This window comes from Mustela nivalis (assembly GCF_964662115.1).
Source record: "Mustela nivalis genome assembly, chromosome: 8".
Taxonomy (NCBI): Eukaryota; Metazoa; Chordata; class Mammalia; order Carnivora; family Mustelidae; genus Mustela; species Mustela nivalis.
Window position 1 is genome coordinate 139,381,042 of NC_139027.1, and position 21,239 is coordinate 139,402,280.

Consider the following 21,239-nt stretch of genomic DNA (forward strand, 5'->3'; position numbering starts at 1 on the left):
CCAGATATTACAGCAACAGGCTGTGCTGAGGGGCGGCCTTGACCTGCTGGCCGCCCCTGCCGCAGGCCTGCCAAAGACACTTCCTCCCGCTGAACCTGTGGGCCAAGTGCTTGGGGGCCGGCTTGGTGACACAGGCCCAGAGGGGCCCCGGGGGACGCCCAGGAAGGCTTGTGGGCTGCATGGAGAAGCACGTGAAAGGTACACTCTGCCCCCTTCTCCACCGCACACCGCAGCTTCCCGGCGCCACCAGAGAAGGCCTGGGGAGGCCTGAGGTCCCCACACTGTCCCTCGGCAGCTGTCTGATGGGGCGGGTGGCCCCGGACAGCTTCTCTGAAAAATGAGACAGAGTAGATCCCTCCCCTCCTGGAGGCCCGGAGGCTCCTGTGGAGACTCAGGGGGTCCCCAGAGACCCACAGACACAGAGAAAGCGCAGGTGGGACCTGCCACAGCAGGGACGGCAGCCACTGGTCCTGTAAACTGTGTATCCATCCCACGGGGTTTAGCGGCCTCCTGATCTTCGCGACGACACTTGGAGACGGCCGTGAGCGTTCGCTTCCTTTCTGGGACAGAGAGACAGCCTGGGGGACCCCAGATGCTGCTCAGATGTGACAAAGGACAAAGCTCAGATGGTCAGACCGGCCTGATGGTTCCACCGTTGGCCGTCTTCCATCACAGCCAGGGGGAAGGGGCTTTTTTCAAGACTTGTGGGGGATGAATTTGCTGAATGAATGAATGAATGAATGAGCAAGCAGACGTGCTGGTGCAGCTCAGGGTCCTTGCTGTATTCCTGCTGTGTCCTCCCTGGTTTTAACCAGCCAAATAGGAGAAACGAAAACCACCAGCCAGTCAGCCGGGGCTGGTCTGGCCCCAGACGACACAGGGCCACTCTGCGGGGAGCTCACGGGGAGCACGTGGCAAGGGGAGTCTTGAGAAAGAAGCTTGCGGACAGTTCCGCAGTATCTTGGGCACATCTCATTTCTTGAGGACCAGAAGCAGGACCTTGTGGCGTGTGGGCAGGCACTGAAATCAGGCCAGATGGCCAGCATGCATGGCCCTGTCAGGGAACCCGAGCCAGGGCCGCCTCCGAGTCAGCTTCTCCAACCTTCTCGTGCTCCTGCAAGCCCCCTCCTCGGGAGACACGGGGTCCCCTGAATTCAGTTCTGCGGGTTCACGCGAACACCATCAGTGTCAAGGAGACCTATCCGAATGTTTCGATTTGGGGAATGTTGATTCGGAGAAGCACAGGGAAGAAAAGGACCAAAGGGGTCAGTGTTACTTGCCTGGTCGGAAGATCGAGATTGTATCTCAGGAAAAAAGAGCAAACGGGTCCTGAAAATTATATTGACATTGTTTCCACAAAGCTCTGTTTCTTGAGGAAATGTTTTCTGTTGAAAGCAAAACAGGCCTTCTCCCCTGTACTCCCTGAAGCACCGAGAAAGCCCTAGATACTGCTTTTTTGCTTTGAATTCTCAGATGGCATGTTCCTGCGGAGGGTGTTTTAGTCTGTTTTGTTTTTCAGTGAGAAACTGGGATTTAATGAAGTCAGGAGACGACGCGAAATCTCGCTGTATCCACAACAGACACACAAAATGCAAAACACAACTGGAGGCCTTTGTGGAAGGACCAGAGCGGAGCTGGCCTTGGCCTCTTGGCCGTTTGCAGAGCTTCAATTTAAAGGTTGCAAAAATTAAATTAATTACAAATGAACCCGGGCAAGTTGTTCTGTTGTAGCTTTTGAAGTAGCTTTTTAATTTTTTTCTTTCTCTCCCCTTTTCTTAACCCCCCTAGTTGGCCCCCCTCCCCCGCCCCAAACAATCTCTGCTAAAGGAACATCTGAAAGCAGATGGTACCGCAGGCCAATTGCACAACTTTTCACAGGGACCTGTTAGACTGAGTTCAAAGCACGGGCCAAATTGATTTTTATCAACCATGGATTTTTAATTAACAGCAGTGTCCACTTACCGCCATCCATTATTTACTGTTTACCCACTAATTAAAAATTATGCTGCTTTTGCACTCGTAAGAGCAGGGACATTTGAAATTAGATAGCCTCGTTCAAATTACCTGCAGAATTACATCCAGAGCGCCCAACTGCTCAGAGCGAGCTTCTGGGGTTTAAAATATGATCTGCTCCAACCTTTACGTGTTACCGTGAGTCAGGATGCCAGAGACAGCCCACACAGGCCCGCACCGTAGGGAGCCTGCTTGGGATCTTAAGGGGGAAGGATGCTTGATTTTCTCGGCTGAGCGCAGACACCCAGCGGAGACCATCTCCAGATCAGCAGCTGCTGAGTCCTTGTAGCAATCCCAGAGGGAGCGGCCTGTCTGTGCCTTCCATGTGCCCATCATGTCTGTGGACCAGCAGGCGTGGTCTCACTACTACCCAGGGCATAGGTTCTGTCCATGCCCCCATTCTGCAGATGAGGAAACAGGTTCAGAGAGTGGAGATAACTTGGCTGGTGTCACTTACCCCAGGCAGACGCTTCTTATCCAATTAAAAAATAAATTTTGGCGAAATAAACCCAACGTACAACTCGTTGTTTTAACCCTTGTAAAGCCTACAAGTTAAAATTCAGTAGCGTGTAGGCCATTCCCCAGGCCGTGCAGCTCTTACCACTGTCTGGCTCCAGAATGTTCTTATCACCCCAAAAGGAGGCTCTGTACGCATCAGTGGTCACTCTCCATTCTCTCCTCTCAAACCCCAGCAACCACTAATCTGCTTTCTATCCCCGTGGATGGGCCTATTCTGGGTTTTTCCTAGAAATGGCATTACAAATAGGTGCCCTTCTCATATCTAGCCTTTCGAGCACGTCTGTTCGGTGGATGTGGTGATCCTCATTTTAGAGATGAAAATGAAGGCTTAGAGAGGTTCACACCCCGCTCCACGATGAGTGTTTTTTTCAAAGATCACGACAAATATGGGGCCGAGAGACAAGGGGAGGAGGTGGAGAGAGACACGGGGTGCCTAGGCAGCAAAACATTAGGTCTTTGGAGGTCATTCTTTTGGGGACAAAAAAGCAACAGAAAAGCAGTCATATCTCCTATCCTAATTGGCTTGTGCCGGGGTCCCAGGAGGTGAGCCCGGTGATTTGGGGGCGGCGGCGAGCACTCAGCCGGCTGGTTTTGCACCGATTTCAGAGGGTGTTAAAAAGCAGCCACAGTTCCCATAGCAAACTTGGGCTGCACGGTCCACATTGCTGAGGACAAGACTGAATTTTAAAAGGGGCTTGGTCTGTGCTTGATTTGAAAATATTAAAGAGTGCTTTACGTGAATAATCCCTAACGAGTAAATGCATAAGTGACTCGTCTATAGCGCGAGGAGCACACAGAACGAGGGGGACGGGCGTGAGGTGCACTCGTCACTGCACGCCAGCCGTGCAGAAGGGCAGTGGCTGTGTGTCCTAGAACAGCTCTTTCAAAAGACCACAAGTGGGGGGACCTAAACAACACGACTTCATTCTGTCAGAGCCGGCAGACTGGAGGTCTGAAATCAAGGTGTGGGCAGGGCCATGCTCTCCTGAGGCCGTAGGGGAGGATTGTTCTGGTATCTTCTGGCTTCGGATGACTCCAGCCATTCCTTGGCTTGGAGGTGCATCGCTCTGGGTTCTGTCTCCGTCGACACATGGACTTCTTTCCTGTCTTTGCAGCATCATCCGACACATCCCATCATAGTTCTTTATGGAGTGTTCCTAGGGAAGGACAGGGATGAAACTTTCCTGCCTCAGGGCTGTTGTTCATGCTGTTCCTTGGGCAGAGCACTGTTCCTCTGCTTAGTGCTGTGTTCTCCCTCTGTGCGGAGGTCTGAGGATACATGGCAGCTCCCAGCAGGTTGACATCGGACACTCCCTTCTGCTATTTTCTGCTCCCTTTTTGTTCTGTGCGGCACTCACTGCAGCTGACAATTATTTTTTTTTTGCTTTCTGTCTTTTATGTACTTTTATTTTTTGACTTTTCCATTTGAAATCATTTCAGACTTACGAAAATGTTGCAAAAGTAATAGAAAGTTCTAGCAAACTTCCTCCAGTTCCCCAAATGTCACTATCACCCACAGACATGGTACTTGATCAAAACTCGGACACTGACATTGGTAAGGTGTTACTAAGTAACCTACAAGCCCTAGGCAGGTTTCACCAACTCCCCCATGAGATTCTCCTTTTTGGTGTAGGATCCAGTTCAGGATCACACAGCACATTTATTTTTCACGTCTCTAGTCTCCTTTAACCAAGAACTTCCTTGGTCTTTGTCTTTCACAACCTTGACACCTTTTGAAGACCTCTGGCCCCGTATTTTGTAGTGTGTTTCCCAACTTGGGCTTGTCTGATGTTTCTTTATGATTCAATTCAGCTTTTGCAGTTTTGGTAAGAATGTTATGGAGGTGATGTGTGACTCTCAGGACAACATCTCAGGAAGCACACGGTCTCACTTTATCCCAATACTGGTGATGTTCACTTTGGTTAGTTGCTTTAGGAGGTGTCTGCCACGTTTCTCCACACTGTTAAATTACCACATTTCTCTTTGTAATTAACAATTATCTTATGGGGATAGACTTAGATAATGTAAATGGTTTGTTTCTCATTATACGTTCCCCCCACTAATTTTAGCATCTGTTGATGACCATTGATGATTCTTGCCTACAACAGTTATTCCTGCAGTGTTTTCCAAATGGGCGTTCCCGAATTCCGTCATCTTTTCTGCATGTACTGATTGGAATTGTGCTGTAAGGAAGCACTTTCTTTTCTCCTACACATCTCTTTGTTTAATTGTTATTTGCATTAGTATGAACCCAGATATATATGTTTTATAGGTTATGACCCTTTGCTATCATCTATTCACTTTGTTGCTGAATTGTCCCTGACTTGGTCTTTAGGTGATCATTCAACTTAGCTCTTATGTAACTTCCTACATGACTTTGTCATTTTTGTGAGCACTTCCTTATTTTCTGGTACTGAAAGACCTTCTAGGCTCATTGCTCTGGAATCAACCATTTCTTCAAGCAGTCCTGGTTCTTTTTCTTTTTTTGGAGGATGGTGTTTAGAAACCAAGATCTGGGTGCTAGGTGTGCTCACTGCTGCTGGGGTGTCCCTCTAGGTTCCTCAATTTTTTCTTTCCTTCCTTCCTTCCCTCTCTCTCTCTCTTTCTTTCTTTTTTTTTTTTTTCTTCTCTTTCCCTTTCTTTCTTTCCCTTTCCTCTTTTCTTCCTTCCTTTCTCTCATTGTCTTCCCACTAATCTGCCTGTTCATGAGGACAGGTCTTTATCTCTCTTGCTTCCTGCTGATTCTTCAGCACCTAGCATAGTGCCTGATGGATGCTCAATTCATATTTTTTGTCATGGCATGAAAGCACTTAGAATAACATCTGTACATCGTAGGTGCTCAATAAACATTAGGTATAATTGCACCTTTAGTTGAATGAATGAATGAATGAATGAATGACTTGTGCACCAGAAGACCGATGCCCGTGAGCTCCTTGTTGACACTTCTCCCACCCTTTGGGGTTTCTTCTCTTAAAAATCACTGGTAATTTCCATTATGTGTGTGGCTATTAGAGTCAGGCTTATTAGAGAAAGGCTTATTAGTCAGGCTATTAGAGAAAGAGAAGGCTTTTGGTTGTTGGGATAACTAACAGCCTGGCTAAGGGTGGAAGGATGGTTAGTAAGGGAGTTCCCAGCAGGCTGGGGATCTTGGATGAACCAAGAAAATAGAGAAGAAAGAGAAGTAGGTGGAGATATAAGTGTGGGCATTGAATTCTGCTGAGAGCTTTGAGGACAGGCTGGATCCAGCACCAGGACCTGATGCCAGGTACTTTGCTCAAAAGCCTTTGTTGAACCTTGGAGCCCACCCCAGCTAAACCAGGCCCCTGCTGTGGTTGCACACCCCAGGGAAGGCTCCATCTAGCTCCTGGCACTGTTCAGTAGAAACAGAATGGAAGTCACAAATGCGAGCCGTGTATGGGATTTTACATTTTCTAGTAGCCACGTTAAAACAGCTAAAAGGTAACAGGTGAGATTAATTTTAATGATATTTTGTTCAGCCCCAAATACTGTGTTTTAACATGTAGTAAGTATGAAAACAATTAAGATAAATGCTTTTTCTTCATAAAAGACTTGGAAATGAGTTATGTATTGACAGTCTTGACACAACTCAATTTAGACTGACTGCGTTTCAGGGGCTTGGGGCCACATGCGGCTGGTGGCTGCCATCTTGGGCAGCCTAGCTCTGGCTCAGGCATGGAGTGTGTGTCCCCCCATTTTGTGGTATTGGAGTTTTTCAAGCTGGTTTCTGAAGACCACTGGCATCTGAGGGGGGAGCAGAGGGGAAACCTAGGGAGTGGAGCTCTAGCCCCACCCCCAGCTTTAGCCCAAGTAGCCCCTCGTTTATATAGTGGGATGCTGATTCAAAGATCTGCTTTGGGGGAAAAAAATAAAGTGTTCTCTTGCTTAAAAAAAAAAAGTCTGAAATCCTCTGGTTTATTTCAAAATCCTCAGCTTGAGGTAATTCACCTAGAATGTTTGGACTTGGAAGCTTATGCACATTTTAAATGAAAATCCCCCCCAGAAAACAACCTCTCTTGATTAGAGGTGACTGCCCTTTACAGACTGAGATGTGCTGGCGTGTAACGGTGCGCGCCGGCAGCTTGGCCAACAAGCTTCAGAAACCGGCTGTTGAAATGGTGGCCGTCGCTGTGTTGTGCTTTCCAATGAAGTCATTGCACAAAAGGCACGCAGAGTTTCCATTTAAACTCCCCCGAGAAGACTACAGATCGTCATGCTACGACAGTACCAGGCAATCGCAGAAATATGAAGACAAACTCAGAATCCTAAGGAGTCTAAACTTCCTTTTTGGTGCGGATGGCTGCTCTTCAGATCCCTTCTATGTCCCTCATTTGGCCGTAACTGAAACTCATCATCCATCTAATCCGAGGCCTTCGTGTTCAAGGCCAAGTGCTGGGGCGGGGGAAGAGATGGGCTTGCGTTCTTAGGAAATGCAGAGATGGTGTGCACGAGACGAAGTCCGCTCCACCGTCCACGCCCCGCAGCATCCTGGACCCCGAAGCATGCCCTCCTTTGCTGGCAGAGCTGGGAGAGTGGAAAGTTGCCCCCTGGGCCTTCTGGAGGGATTAGGTGCCCGGAGAAGCGGATTCCCAGCTGGCGGGAAGGAAGAGGGCATGAGAGTCAGATGTCAGTTATTGAAAGGCTGGTGACGGGTCGAGCGTGGTTTGCCCCCATCTACCCAGTTCTCCGTGAAAAGTCCCAGGTCAGGCGCAACCATGGACGGGGTGGGTGGATAAAGGTGGGTCTCCCTCGGTGCTGCCTGGAAGAGGGGATTGCTTTATGTTGGTTTCCAAAATTGGAAACATTTCATATGGGGAGCGGCCGCTCACACAGCCGCCCCACCCCCCACTCCAGCCTGCGCTGAGCATTTTCTGCAGAGGGAGAAGGAACCATACAGCTCCTGGGCTGGGAAAGGAATGCGGGGGTTTGGGAGACGAGTCTCGCCCACCAGGCCTGGCTCATCAGCCAGCGTTTTTTTGTTTGTTTGTTTAGGAATGTTCCAGAACAAAACCGGTTCACCTCAAAACTCTCCCTCGGCCCCCATGATAATGCTAATTACTGCTCGTTCTGGCTGGGACTTCCACCCAGATGAAGACTGGGAAAGCCCAGCCAAAGCCCAGCTGTTAGCAAATAGCCAAGGCATTAGGGTGATTGATGGAAGGTTTTGCTTTTTCACCCAGATGTTCTGGTGACTTGGAGACAAGGTCTCGTCAGCTCAGTTCTAGTGCTTGTGTTCCCAGATGTGCATGCTGGCCCTCTGATGTTCATAATTCATGCCGAATCCAGTCAGCGCTGTCCACTGATAGCAGCGTTCTGTCCTGGGCTTTGAGGAGGGGGCGACGGGTGTAGGGGCTTGGAAAGAAAGCGCGTGGGCTTCCCCAGGCCTTCTGAGTGTGCCTGGCCCAGACGCCCTGGTGTCTGCCACGAGGGTGTAAGTTACAAGTCAGGATTTGCTCAACAGAATGTGTCTCTCGAAAGTCTCCCTTGTTCGCCCTCTTGGCAGAAGACTGAAGCTTCCATTGTTCTACGGAACAGGAATTTGGTAAGATAATCACTAGGTTTTGACATATTCAATAAGAAGGAAGACATGTGTGTCATCGCGGTGAAGACTCTGGAAAAAAGTAAAGGAAAAGGGATCTTCGGGCCGAACGTTGAGGAGCTCAACTCTTCATGGGGCCTTGGGAGCTGCTTCTCCACCAGTTCTTCCCTGGAGGGGCCAAGAACGTTCTTGTCCCACGGAAATGTTAGGTCTTGAAGAGAGAAGGATGGAGTTTGGTGGTTTCTATTGAGCGTCTTTGGGCCTGAGAACTCCCGGGAGATGTGGGGGGTCCCAGGGAGCAACCGGGCATTGGGGGGAAGTACACCACTTACTGGGCTGTTTGTGGGAGTCTCCACAAGGGGGCCCTCTTGAGCTTTGGTTGGGGTGGTTGGGCGCCCTGGGTGCGTCGGAGAACCACCTCCTCCAGAACCGGCCTCTAGTCCCGGGCCACCAAGGCTCCCTCATCCAACCTGACGTTGGTGAAGAGTGAGCCCATGGAAGGCCAGCGCTGGGCCCCATGCTTTCTCCCATGGGGCATCGTGTCTGCTCCCAAAGAACATATTTGGAGACTGAAGGACATGGGTAATGGGGTCACTTAGCCTTGCCTCCTTTCAAATAAGTTTGCAGCACAGAACAGAAACTCCAATGGGAACCACAAGAAAGAGCATCTAGGAAGCTTCATAAACAATGAAACAAAACATCCTGCCTCCTCGGGCCTTTCCCTAAAGATGCAGGTGGGGGAGGGGGTCCTTTGGGTCAGCGGCGACAGGAAGCACGGAGATTTTAAATGCAGGAAAATTATTGTAATTTCACAAATCAATTTTTCTTACATTGTGTTGAGATTAAGTTCGTGGTCTCTTCCATACGTTGAAAATAACGAATTTCCCTAGAGAGCAATTTTGTGGGAAAACCTACATCATGTTTCGAAAAACCCATTTTGTTAGGAGTTACCAGATTTTATTTTAAGAGAAATGGTAATATTTAATTATGGCATTATTTTACCGTCTAGAAAATTAATGTGCTTTCAGAGTTTCAGGAGAAAAGCCTGCTGTAAGTCCAAACCCTATTTTTAAATTACCATACAAATAGAATCCCAAAGACGCAAATATTGGCTTAAGTGTTGCAGATGAGGTCCAGGAAAATGCGTTGGTTCCTAAATGTTAAATAAACAGGCTTGTAATTCTTGCTTTCCCCTGCGACCCTGGGCCAGGGCAGTCTCAGGCCACTGGGGAGACACACACAGCTCACAGCGGGGACGCAGTCGGTGCACAGGGGACGGTCACCACCGATTCGTCATCCATGTCCTGCGACCGTCCTGGGAATGATCCCACATTTCTGTAAAGCTCTAAAGTCTGCAAAACCTGCATTTACTTCTCCGATCGGTTGTGCCAACGAGCCTTTGGGGCTGGGAACTGTGATCGCCCCATCTTCCAGATGGGGAAACAGAGGTACGGGGAAGGAGAGTCTGAGAATGTTACCCAGGTCAGTGGGTGGAAAGTCCCAAACTCCAAACCAGGTCTGTTACCTGTCCCTCCCGGCTTCCTTCAACCTCCCTGCAGGCCCTGGTCCTCCTCCCCATTTATTGATCACCTACTGTGTGCCTGGCCTCTCACCGTAGCAAAGATGCTTCTATGGCAGCTCAGGGTCTGCCATTCCGAGCGGGGCGATCAATAGAACCTTGGAGATGTTCTGCCCGATGCTGATCCCCTTTGCTGATGGGAGCTACAAGGAGGGGCCTTGAGGAGGGGCCTCACTGCCCACATGCTCCCTGAGAGCCTTGCGGGGCGAGGAGCTGCTTGACAGGTGGACGAGAGCCGTAATGGGCACTCGGGCTGAGGCTGCGAAGGTGGCAGGGAGGTGTGAAGCAGCAGACAGGCTGAGGGAGACGTAATTAGTCCCTGTGACGTGTGGGCACAGGGCGAGGGCTGTCGGGGGAGCGAGGGGGAGGCAGGCAGCTCTGGGAGCCCTGCGGGGGGCCCTGTGAGCCACTTCGGGGATTCTGGAGTGTTCCTCAAACAGAGGGAGCCATGCGGGGGGCTGAGGTCAGGTGGGCGTTCTGAAAGACAGTGCTTTCCAAGGACTCTGTGCCCATCGGGGGAGACGCTGGCCGGGATTGGGGGGGAGCGTGCTGGACAGCTTGCATCTGATTAGTGACAAGTCCCCATTTTGATTCGGTTCGATAACTGACACATGCGGCCAGGGATTTTGTTAGCACGAGGCTAACGCATACAGGGTTAGGTTGTTTTTTCTGAAATAAGTGAAAATGAGTTACTTGCTTTAGAGAGAAACGGTGACCCAATTATGGACAGTAGCGGTCAGATGTGGCCAAATGGTCATGGAGGCATAGGCTGATAGGCGGGGGCCAAGGCTCAAAGGTCTCCTGACTCGGGTTGAGGAGATCTTGTGTGTGTGTGTGTGTGTGTGAAGGGTGCGAGGTGGGGAAGGAAGGGCTCTAGCCCGTGAGTGACCACCTCAAATCCCAGGCCCTGAGGCCAGGCCGGGACAGGCAGCGTGGAGGGGCCGGCGCGGCTGAGATGTGGGGCGAGGGCAGGGGAGAGGTGTTGTGGGTGTGTGGGTTTGCAGCCTGGAGCCTGGAGGGGACGGACGGGGGGGCCACTCTCCAGACTGAGGCCTAGGGAGCTCTGTCGCTGGGCTGTGCTGTTGGAGGAGGGGCCGCGACATCCAGGAGGAGGCAGCCTTCCCCTGGGGGGCTCCCTGGGGCCACCCGCCTGTCCACGATGCAAACACAGGGCGAGGGTGGAAGTCAGCCAGGGGCGGTGGACCCAAGGGAAGGGCCAGATGGGGCCCAAGGAGGGCCACCCAGAGAGGGGCACAAGTGCTGGGCGCGGGTTCTTTAAAAGTAGGGTCACAGCTAAAACACAAGACGCACGCTTAACATTTGATTTCCGGGTACATAACGCAACACTTTTTAGTAGTAGAGTATCTCCGATATCACACTGATGACTGTAGGCGTTTGCAGGAGAGAGACACAAAACCAGAGGGATAGAGAGATTGTGTTTTATGACTTAATTATTATTTTTATATAAGATCTTTTATGACATACACAGGGCAAGAAAAAAATGAATCAGAAGATACAGAAGGGCATGAAGGTGATGGAAAAGCTCACCCACATTTGCCTCAGCCACAGTGTATTGCCATTAACCTGCTGGCACACAGGCCCCTTCAGACCCTGGAGGCTGGGCGGCAGGGAGAGGCAGAGCGTGGGGACTGTGGTACCTTTTGAACTTCTGTTTCTGTAACAATGCCCGGCCCATGACAGGCACATAATTCGTTTCTGCTGAATGAATGCATAAATCTTTCTGCACTTTATTTTCTTTTATACACAGATACATGCATTAGTTCCATTATTATTTACAAAAATGGGACTGTTGTATGCATATTATTTGAAATCGATGTTTTTAACTTCGTAATAGATTTTAGAAATCTTTGAGGAAGGTGGGCATTTTAGGACCGGAGGGACTCAGGCATATTCACCGTTTTCAGGGGAGGAACTGGAGGAAATAATGAAGTGCCACGAGCAGGAGATGTAATAACCAAGAGAAGCAGGTTCCCTAATCAAGAAGAGTCCAATAAAAATGGGCTAAACTCTTCAAACAAAAGCAATACGTGGCTTGCAGTGGAATTTTCAAAATGTATAAAAAGGTATAAAATGAAAAGCGAAAGTTGCTTTCTACCCCGAAGCCCTGGTTGCTTTCTCCAACGTGAATCATTTTAAGTTTCTTGTGCATTCTCCCAGAAAATAGTTTCGTGCCCATCTCTGCATATAAATGTATATGTTTTTTATTTGGCTATTAAAAATTTTTTATGAATGCAATCTTTCTATACACATCGTTCTGCATTTTGCTTTTTACACTTAAATTATCAGGGTTATCTTTCCACCGTAGACATACCCCTTTGTGGAAAGGTAAGAGTATGCCTTTACATAGATGAACCTCGATTTAGCTAGCCAGCCCTTTGCAGATGGTCATTTAGATCGTGGTGTGGTTTTTGGTTGGTTTGTCTGTTGCTATTATTACATAAGACAGTATGTTGGACATCGTTTTAATGTTTTAACATAGCTGGTGTACATTTTGCATGTGTCCTTTGGAGAAATTCCTAACAAAGAAATTGTACATTCAATATTCTACTAGATTGAACCAAACGGCCCTCCAAAAATGCTATTTCAACTTAGCCTCCACCAATGGTATAGAGAGAATTTGGCCACACTGGGTATGATCAAAATTTTCACTTTCTGCTATCTCGCATTTGAACAGTAGAAGAGAAATTAAAAATTAATGAACATTTGTGGCTAATTGCACATTTTCGTGCCTGCAAATAAATGAGGGACACAAGTTAATAAGCAGATACTCCAGTAACTTGGATTTCCACCCCTCGGTTTATTCTCACCGCCACCACTCTCGGGCAAGCCACTATCATCTCTCGCCTGAAAACCTGACAGTTGCCCCTCACCATTCTCCCAGCATCTGCTCTGCCCCCTGTAACCCATTCTCCATGGAGCAGCAAGTGCAATCGTTAAAAAATGTAAGTCAGCCTCCTGTTTCTGCAGTGTGGCTCTCTGCCTCTTCTGAAGACACTCTCACTGTGCACAGGTATATTTGAGGTAATGTATAATTTTTAAGACAGTAGGGAAGCCCCCGAGATCCCTGGCCCCCAAACAGAGCTGAAGTGGGACCAATGGAACCCGTTCTGAGGGCGAATGTCAAAGTCAGCATTGCTTGTGGTGAGAACCAGGGGGCAAACCAGAGGTTACAGCAGTCCCCAATTAGTTCCACCCCTTGGCTCCTGGGAGATGCAAATATGAATGTTCTTTTGAGAAAAGCATGATCACTTTTTCCAAGAGTTTTCATGGGTTAAGACCAAACAAACATGACTTCCCAATTAAAGATCACCAAATACACAAGTAAACAGCTCACTACAGACTAAGAGTTAGAAGAGAGAAAAAACTTACATCCCAAGAGCATCAAATATTGGAATTCCTATCACAGAAAAAAAGAAAAGTGTGTATGAGATGTTCCATAAACTAAAGCCTAGAATGAAAAAAAAAAGATGAGCACCCAACAAGAGCCTATAAAAAACGACTAAGCAGATTTGGAAAGAGAGTCAAATAGAACCTTAAGAAATAAAAAATATAATTATTGATACAAAAACTTAGTGGCTGGATCACAGAGCAGGTTAGACACGGTTGAAAAGGGAATTAGTGAACTGGAAAATAGATGTAAAGAAATTACCCAAAGTTCAGGAAAGAAAGAGAGGGGACTGAAAACTTAGGAAAGGTGGTGGAGAGACAGAGCAGCTGTAGGGGGAAAGTCTAATGTCTCCAGGAAGGAGAGAAAAGGCAGCTTATCAGAGAAGCAGCAGGTGGAGAAAGAAGATCTGAAATTTTTCCAGAAGTGATCAGGACAACAAAAACCACAGGTGCCAGGAAGAACAGTGAGTACCAAGCAAGATTAATAAAAATAAATGAACCTTTGAATCTCTAGAACACTAAGAGTAAAAAGAGGAGAAAAGACACCTCAGCCTAGATTTGTGCACCCAGCAAAATAATCTTTCAAGAACAAGGATAAAACAAAGGCATCTTCAACTAAATGGTACCAAGTGTGGCAGGGACCAAGAGGACCACTACCTTAATAACATTTTATGCAAAGGAACTGAAGAAGGAAGGTCTGATTTTTAGAAAGATTTAATGAACAAAGAATTTGAAAATATTGTAAATACACACACACACAACACAAGTAAACTAATAATCTCTAATTTTGTGGGGTCAATCCCCCCCCCCAAAGAACCACCAGACATGACTAAAATACTGGAAAATAGCAGTACATGATTTTGGAGAGGAATATTTAGGGTTAGTGTTCTAAATTCTTTGTGTTATCAGAAAACAGTGAAGATATTAAGTGTTGAGGTGTTAAAATTTCAGAGGGAGCCAATAAATACTAGAAGTACCATATAACTTCTAAACCAGAAGAAGGGGGGAAAAAAGTAGTAGGAACAAACACAACCCAACTCATTTTTTAAATATATATATATGTCATATATGTGTGTGTGTGTGTGTGTGTGTGTGTACATACACACACATATGACAAGAAAGGAGGAAAAAAGCATCAAAACACAATTTGTAGAAAATAAGAAGAGAATAGAAACAAATATGACTTGCTTGCCAGTTAGCAGACATTATCAAATTGGATTTTTCAGAACTCCTGCTCTGTTACTTAGATTCCTGAAGCATAAGGACACAAAAAGGTTGAAAGTAAAGTGAGTGAAAGCCACTTACTTACTAATACTAAATAAAAGGAAACTGAATTCAGATAAAACAGGATAGACTATAAAAGCATTATTAAGGACAGAAGCCACTCCACAAATGGTTCAATTTGCCAGGAAGACATGATCATAAAGCAGCATGAAAATATACAAAGCAAAAATTGCTATAGACATACAGAACTATTGACAAATCCATCATCCTGGTGGAGGATTACATGGCACAATGTTTTCAATTATTTATAGGGCAAACAGACCAAAGTTAGTAGCATGCAGGAGATTTAAAAGCACAATGAATAAATCTAATTCATTTTACATGTGTGTGTACATGTAAGTGTCTCTGTGTATAAAACCATGCTCAACAATGAAAGAATACACATTCTTTCCAAGCACACGTGCAGTATTTATAAAAACTGATCCTGTAGTCTGTCAAAGTCAGCAAATTCAAATAATTGGTATCACACAGGCATAATTCCTGATCACAATGCAACTAAATTAAAAATCAGCAAGTAAAACATTTGAAAAAGTCTATGTGTCTGCAAGCTAAAAACACTTCTTCTTCCACTCCGCCAAGATTTATTTAGTTATTTCAGAGAAAGAGAACAAGTGGTGGGGGAGGGTGGCAGAGAGAGTCTTAATCTGACTCCACGCTGAGCGCCAGAGTCCAACCTGGAGCTCGATCTCACAACCCTGAGATGGCAACCTGAACCACACTTGATCTTAGCCAAAAGGCCGAGAAGCGATGGCAACCTGAACCAAAACCAAGAGTCAGACGCTTAGCGCACTGTGCCACCCGCGTGCCCCCAAACATTTCTAAAACACCCAGTTATCAATGAGTACATCAATATAAAAAATATAGTTTAAAAAATACAGAACTTACAGCTAATGAAAATTGAAAATAGCACCTACCTAAACTTGTGGAAGGCAGGGAAAACAAGGCTTTTAGGCATATAAAATAAAGGCTTATAAGCATGTATTTAAAAGAGGAAGGCCTGAAAATTAAAGATACTTATCCAATTTAAAAAGTTAGAACCAGAAAAATAGAATAAGCCCAAATAAGGTAAAAGGAAAGAGATTAAAAAAAAAAAAAAGCAGACATTAATAAAAGAATAAACGAGGCCCCAGTTGGTTCTCTGAAATCCTTAATAAATTAGATAAATCTCTGGTAAGACTTAACAAAAAAAGAAAGAAAGAAAAGAACAGAACAATGGTGGGTGGGAGAGATGAGCAGAGAAATAAAATCGGGAATGAAAGGGGGCATAACTACAGGTCCAGCAGAAGGATTTTTGTGAAAAGGAGCTTAGGATTCAGCTGCCAATGAACAGGTTCATGACTGAGAAATTGAGCACTGATTTGAAATCGTCCCTCCCCCAAATCAACAGAAAACAAAACAAAAGGAAATAAACCAAAAAGCCCAGGCCAAAGTGTTTCTACATGAGTTCTGCTAAACTTTATTACATAAACTCTTGCAATGAAGTAGAAAAAGAGAGGGCGCCCCACTTCCTGCGTGAGCCCTTTGTACCGAGGGCAGGGCCCAAAGTTTATTCAATTTGGGAAACACTCTTCAGAAAAAAGGGCAAATGTATACAAACATCAAATAAAAGTAGATATTGACTTGGAAGGAGAAAAACAGCACAAGAAATTACAAATTTTATAAAGTTGGAAGAGACCACAAACAGTACAACAGCCAGGAAAAAAGCACTGTCCTTATCAATCAAACATTTTTGGGATCATATTGTCTTCGGTCACCTCTTCGTATGACAAAGATTTTGTACTTTCATTTTCTATGGCAAGAGTAGAAAGGTCATTCGGGCTTTCTGCCGTCTTTGTTGACTGAAACGATTTTTGGTTATTGATAGTTTAGAAACTTTTTTTTTTCTTTTCTTTTTTAAGCCTCGTGAACTCACTGCTAGAGGTCATGCATTTTGCGGGGTGTTATCAAAGTTTGGAAGTCTCTACCACATTTCTGTCACACACGAGCTATGTGATGCAAAGTACTTTGCATACGCTCCCTCTGGATCTCTGTGTCTCACGCCTTATCTCTACACCACCTATGTGGTTTGGGTGACTGTGCCAGAGGACAGATCCAAATGGAGGGTCCTTCATGACGGTAGCTCCTACTTCCTACCCAGAAGCAAGAGTACTCCTGAAGCCAGTCCCACGCAGGCTCAGATAACAGTAATTAACCACACAGAGAAATGGCTGCAAAGCCCACGAACATATTCCACGGGGTAGAAGGATTCCCAACTCAACTTCTCCTTCAGCTGGATCCCCAAAGTGCCTGTGGTCACTGCAACACTTCACAGCAAGAGGCAGGGATGGAAGGAAGTCCGCGTGGACAGAGCCCGCAAGGAGCAGGAAGAGAAGGTCTTCTAACTGGCTAATGTTATACTAGTTTCCATTTCCAAAGTCTGCAGACCCTGGTGTCCCTGTGAACGCGTGGCTAGGGCTCCTGCCTCTCTCCAGGTTTGGAAAAGGACCCTGAAGCCTTTTGAAGACAGTGTGGGGAAGGAAAATTAAGGATGGGATGAGAAAGGAAAGTTATGAGACAACCTCATTTTGGGACATGGTCGCGAAAATCCCAAATAAAATATTACCAAGTGGAATGCAGTAGTATATAAAAAAAATCAGGCATTATGTCCATGTTGGGTCCATCCCAACGATGCAAACATATTTAATGCTAGAACAATTTGTCAGTGTCATTCCATTTACAGATTAAAAGAGGAAAACCATATGACCTACTATTCATAGATGGACTAAAAGCATTTGATAAAATCCCACACCCAGTCACAATTTAAAAAACTCCTATCAGGGGCACCTGGGTGGCTCAGTGGGTTGGGCCTCTGCCTTGGGCTTGGGTCGTGATCCCAGCCAGGGTCCTGGGATCGAGTCCCACATCTGGCTCTCTGTCAGCAGGGAGCCTGCTTCCTCCCTATCTCTCTGCCTGCCTCTCTGCCTGCTTGTGATCTCTGTTTGTCAAATAAACAAATAAAATCTTTAAAAAAACCTCTTATCAAAAGAGAAATAGTTTTGAAATTTCCTTATGCTGATTAAGGGCCTTACTAAAATTTATACATTAAGTGACATTTCTTAATGGTGAAATACTAAACTTTTGAGATCCGGAAAAAGAAAAGATGCCACCAGTTAGTTCCAACATTTACTGAAGGTCCTAGGAGTAAGGGGGGGAAAAGGCATGAGGATAAGAAAAGGAATAAAGTGATCACTATTTGTAGATGACATAATTATCTTTGTACAGAACTCAACATCTACAGAAAAATGGAAACAATGTGAGCATTTAGCAAGATGACTGGATAAAAGAAATCAATGTAAAAAAATCAATTATATTCTATAACAGCAACAAATAGTTGGAGGGAAAAGACACCACTTGCAACAGTAGTAAAAAGTAGAATGTACCTAGGAATACATCTCATAAAAGTAAGAAAGACACATTTGGGGAAAATTATAAAAATGTATTGCGAGACAATAAAGATATAAAAAATGAAGTGATGTATTAATGGATAGAAGTATCAAGAGATGTCTGTTCTCTTCAGATCCACAGATACAACTCATTCAAGTCAAAAATCCCATTTTTGAGGATCTTGACAAGGTGGTTATAAAATTTATATGAAAGAGCAACGTTGCCAGAAATTGAAGAAAAATAGGATATGGGGGCACACTGTATCAGAGATCAAGATTTATGGAAAACTTGAGTAATTATAACATTGTATATTCTGTGAAGAGATAAATTGACCAATAGAATAGAGAACCCAGATACTGGCTTATGAAATTTATGAGCTTGATATAGGATGGGACTCCTGATCACTGGGGAAGAGGTATCTAGCCAACAGTCAGGCCCAGGACAATGGTTATCCATGCAGAGAATGAAAAGACATCAGAGCCCTTCCTCACACCATAGCCCCAAGTCAATTTCCAGTGGATGAAAGACTTACATGTCAATGCAAAACACTAAAACTTTTAGAAGAAAATGTGAAAGAATATGTTTAGGACCTCAAAGTAGCAAAGGATTTCTGAAACAAAATGCAAAGAGTGTTAATGCTGAAAGACAAGATAAATATGATTACATTAAAATTAGGACCTTCTGGGGGCGCCTGGGTGGCTCAGTGGGTTAAGCCGCTGCCTTCGGCTCAGGTCATGATCTCAGGGTCCTGGGATCGAGTCCCGCATCGGGCTCTCTGCTCAGCCGGGAGCCTGCTTCCTCCTCTCTCTCTCTCTGCCTGCCTCTCTGCCTACTTGTGATCTCTCTCTGTCAAATAAATAAATAAAATCTTTAAAAAAAATAAAAATAAAATTAGGACCTTCTGTGACTCAAAAGACACCGTAAAGTGAATGAGAAGGAAAGCCACAAACTGGGAGAAGATGTTCGCCACACAATAACCAGCAAAGAATTAATATACACAATATGAAAAGAAGTCCTCCAAATCTTAAGGAAAAGACAAACAATACAATAGAAAAATAAGCATAATGCACAAGCCAGTATTTCACAGAAGAGGAAATGAAATAGTAAATAAAGCCATGTGGAGACATTCAGACCCATTAATAGTCAGGGCCATACAAATGAAGACCCAACAAAGTAACATTTTATACTCATTAGATTAGCAAGAATTATAAATCCCCAAAATAGCAAGTGTAGCTGGAGATTGGTGGGAGCCTTGCCAGGGGGAGCATAAATTGGAATAATTACTTTGTAAAGCAACTCTTGTAAATCAACTTTATAAAAAGTTTACAATGTGAGATCTGTGGCTTACAAGCGGTTTCTGTGACTCCCAGTTAGAAATATGTTTAACATTAACACCCACTAGGCTGCCCACGAATGCACACTCATGCACATACACACGTGTCCATGCATATAACGGAAATAGACATTTTAGGAAACAACACCGGCTCTCACTATTCGCTCTCTGCTCTGCAGCATTCCCGCTGGGGGGCCCCGCCAGTGTGACTTCCTAACCCATCAATAAATCACCACTCTGATTGTATAATTCTTGCACACGTGTTCTGCACATGTGTTCCCCACCCGGTCACCTCACGAGTCCAGGGGTGTTTGTAACAAACTTGCTTCTAAGAGCCCAACACCAGAAACAAATAGAATGTTTGTTGACCCAGGAACTGAGGAATAACTTGTAGCCGCCTTATATACTGGAGAATTAGACAGCAGGGAAAAAATGGATCCACTGTGCTCACATCCAACCACACCCACATCCTAAGAACATTCTAGAAACAGTACGGAGTGACAAAAGTGTGCAGAATAACAAACACATGCCGGTCCCAATAGTTCTGAGATCGCTCAACAATAAGCAGTAGCTACAAAATATATGCAGGGCACCCCTGTCCTGAGGAGGCCGGGGAAGGACAAGCACAAGGCAGGGAAGCTGACGGGTGGATAAAGTCACTGGCCACGTCCTGGTTCATCGTGTGAGAAGAGGGTTCATGGCGACACGTTGTATATTTCAGAGGACACAGAATCTTGCTCTTATAGAGTATTGGAAAATAAAAACATACATACAATTGAGTTGCTCTCCTAGTTAAAACTCTTCCCATTTGCAAGTCCTACAAAATCCACTCTTTGCCCGGGATTCCTCTCATTGTCTTCTCCTGGAGCTCTGTGGACCGTGCACACTGACCTCCCGTGATTTTTTTTTTAAATCGCACCCGGTGTGATGTGCTGAGTGTTTGTGCCCTCCCCAAATTCGTAGGCTCAAGCCCTGCTCCCCCAGTGTGGTGGCATTTGTAGGTGGGGCCTTGGGGAGACAGGAAGTTTCGATGTGGTCATGGGGATGGATCCTCCATGTCATGGGATTACAGTTCCCTTGCAAGAAGAGCAAGACACCCACTGAGGACATAACAAGAAGGTAAACCAGCAAGTGGGCTCTGACCAGACGGAGAATTTTCTGGCGCCTGCATCTTGGGCCTGCTAGGCTCCCAAACTTCAAGAGCTATATGTTTAAGCCTTTCTGTCTATGGCGTTTTCTGTAGCAGCCTGAAATGACTGACACACCTATCTTGTACTCACCCCAGGGCCTTTGCACTTGGTACTGTCCCAGGGATGTTCTTTTTGGGTCTTCTGGCTCATTCTCATCCTTCAGCTCAAGGGTCACCTCTTTGGTGAGAACTTACCCATGACCCTACCTCGAGTTGGGCTCTTCTGGTGCCCCTGGAGTCTGCTCCTCCCTCCCCCTCCCCCAGCAGGGGACAATGGGAGTACCAGTCACTACCTTCTCGGCACTGACCGCTGTTAGTGCAGATCAGGGCACTTCTGATCGTGGGCCTCTTCAGGGGACTGTGAGCTTGGGGAGGGCTGGGATGCCTCTGTCTCACTCTCCTTGTCACCTGCCAAGTCTGGTGCCATGTCTGCCAGAGTCTCACAGTGAACACAGCTGCCGGAACCAGCCACCTGGTTTTTGGGGCCCAGTGCATATTTGAAAACATGGGGTCCATATTCAGAAACCAAGGAATTTCAGGACAGTGATAGCAGAGCTTTAAACCCAGTGCGGGGCCCTTCTCAGCATGGGACTCTGTGGGCCCACCCAAGCCCCATGCCCATGAGGTGGGCACTTTTGCAGATAAGTGTAGCAAGACCTGAAGCCTTAGCACAGCATGGGGCCTTGGGGTCGCAGTGCGTGACCTAACCATGAACAGGCCTGAACTCGCTGCCGAAGGCTGGCTTCTCTGAGGGGAGCCGGCGGGGGTCTCCCTGCTTCCCAAGCCCGGCACACACCGCTCTTCCTCCTCCCTGTGCCCGAGGCTCCTCGAAGGCAAGGACCGTGTCCATCAGGTCCCGTGGCTGGAGCCCAGGCTGGGTCAGCCAAAGCTAGCTTGGAATCCAGCGCACGTGGCCTCATGTGAGATGCCCGTG

General features: G+C 46.3%; 1 protein-coding gene across 2 annotated transcripts in view; it reads right to left on the reverse strand.

Annotated features, from left to right (window-relative positions):
• Positions 1-21,239, reverse strand: part of APCDD1L (APC down-regulated 1 like) — a 50,440-nt gene that overhangs the window by 11,302 nt on the left and 17,899 nt on the right. The gene's annotated exons all lie outside the window — the stretch shown is intronic.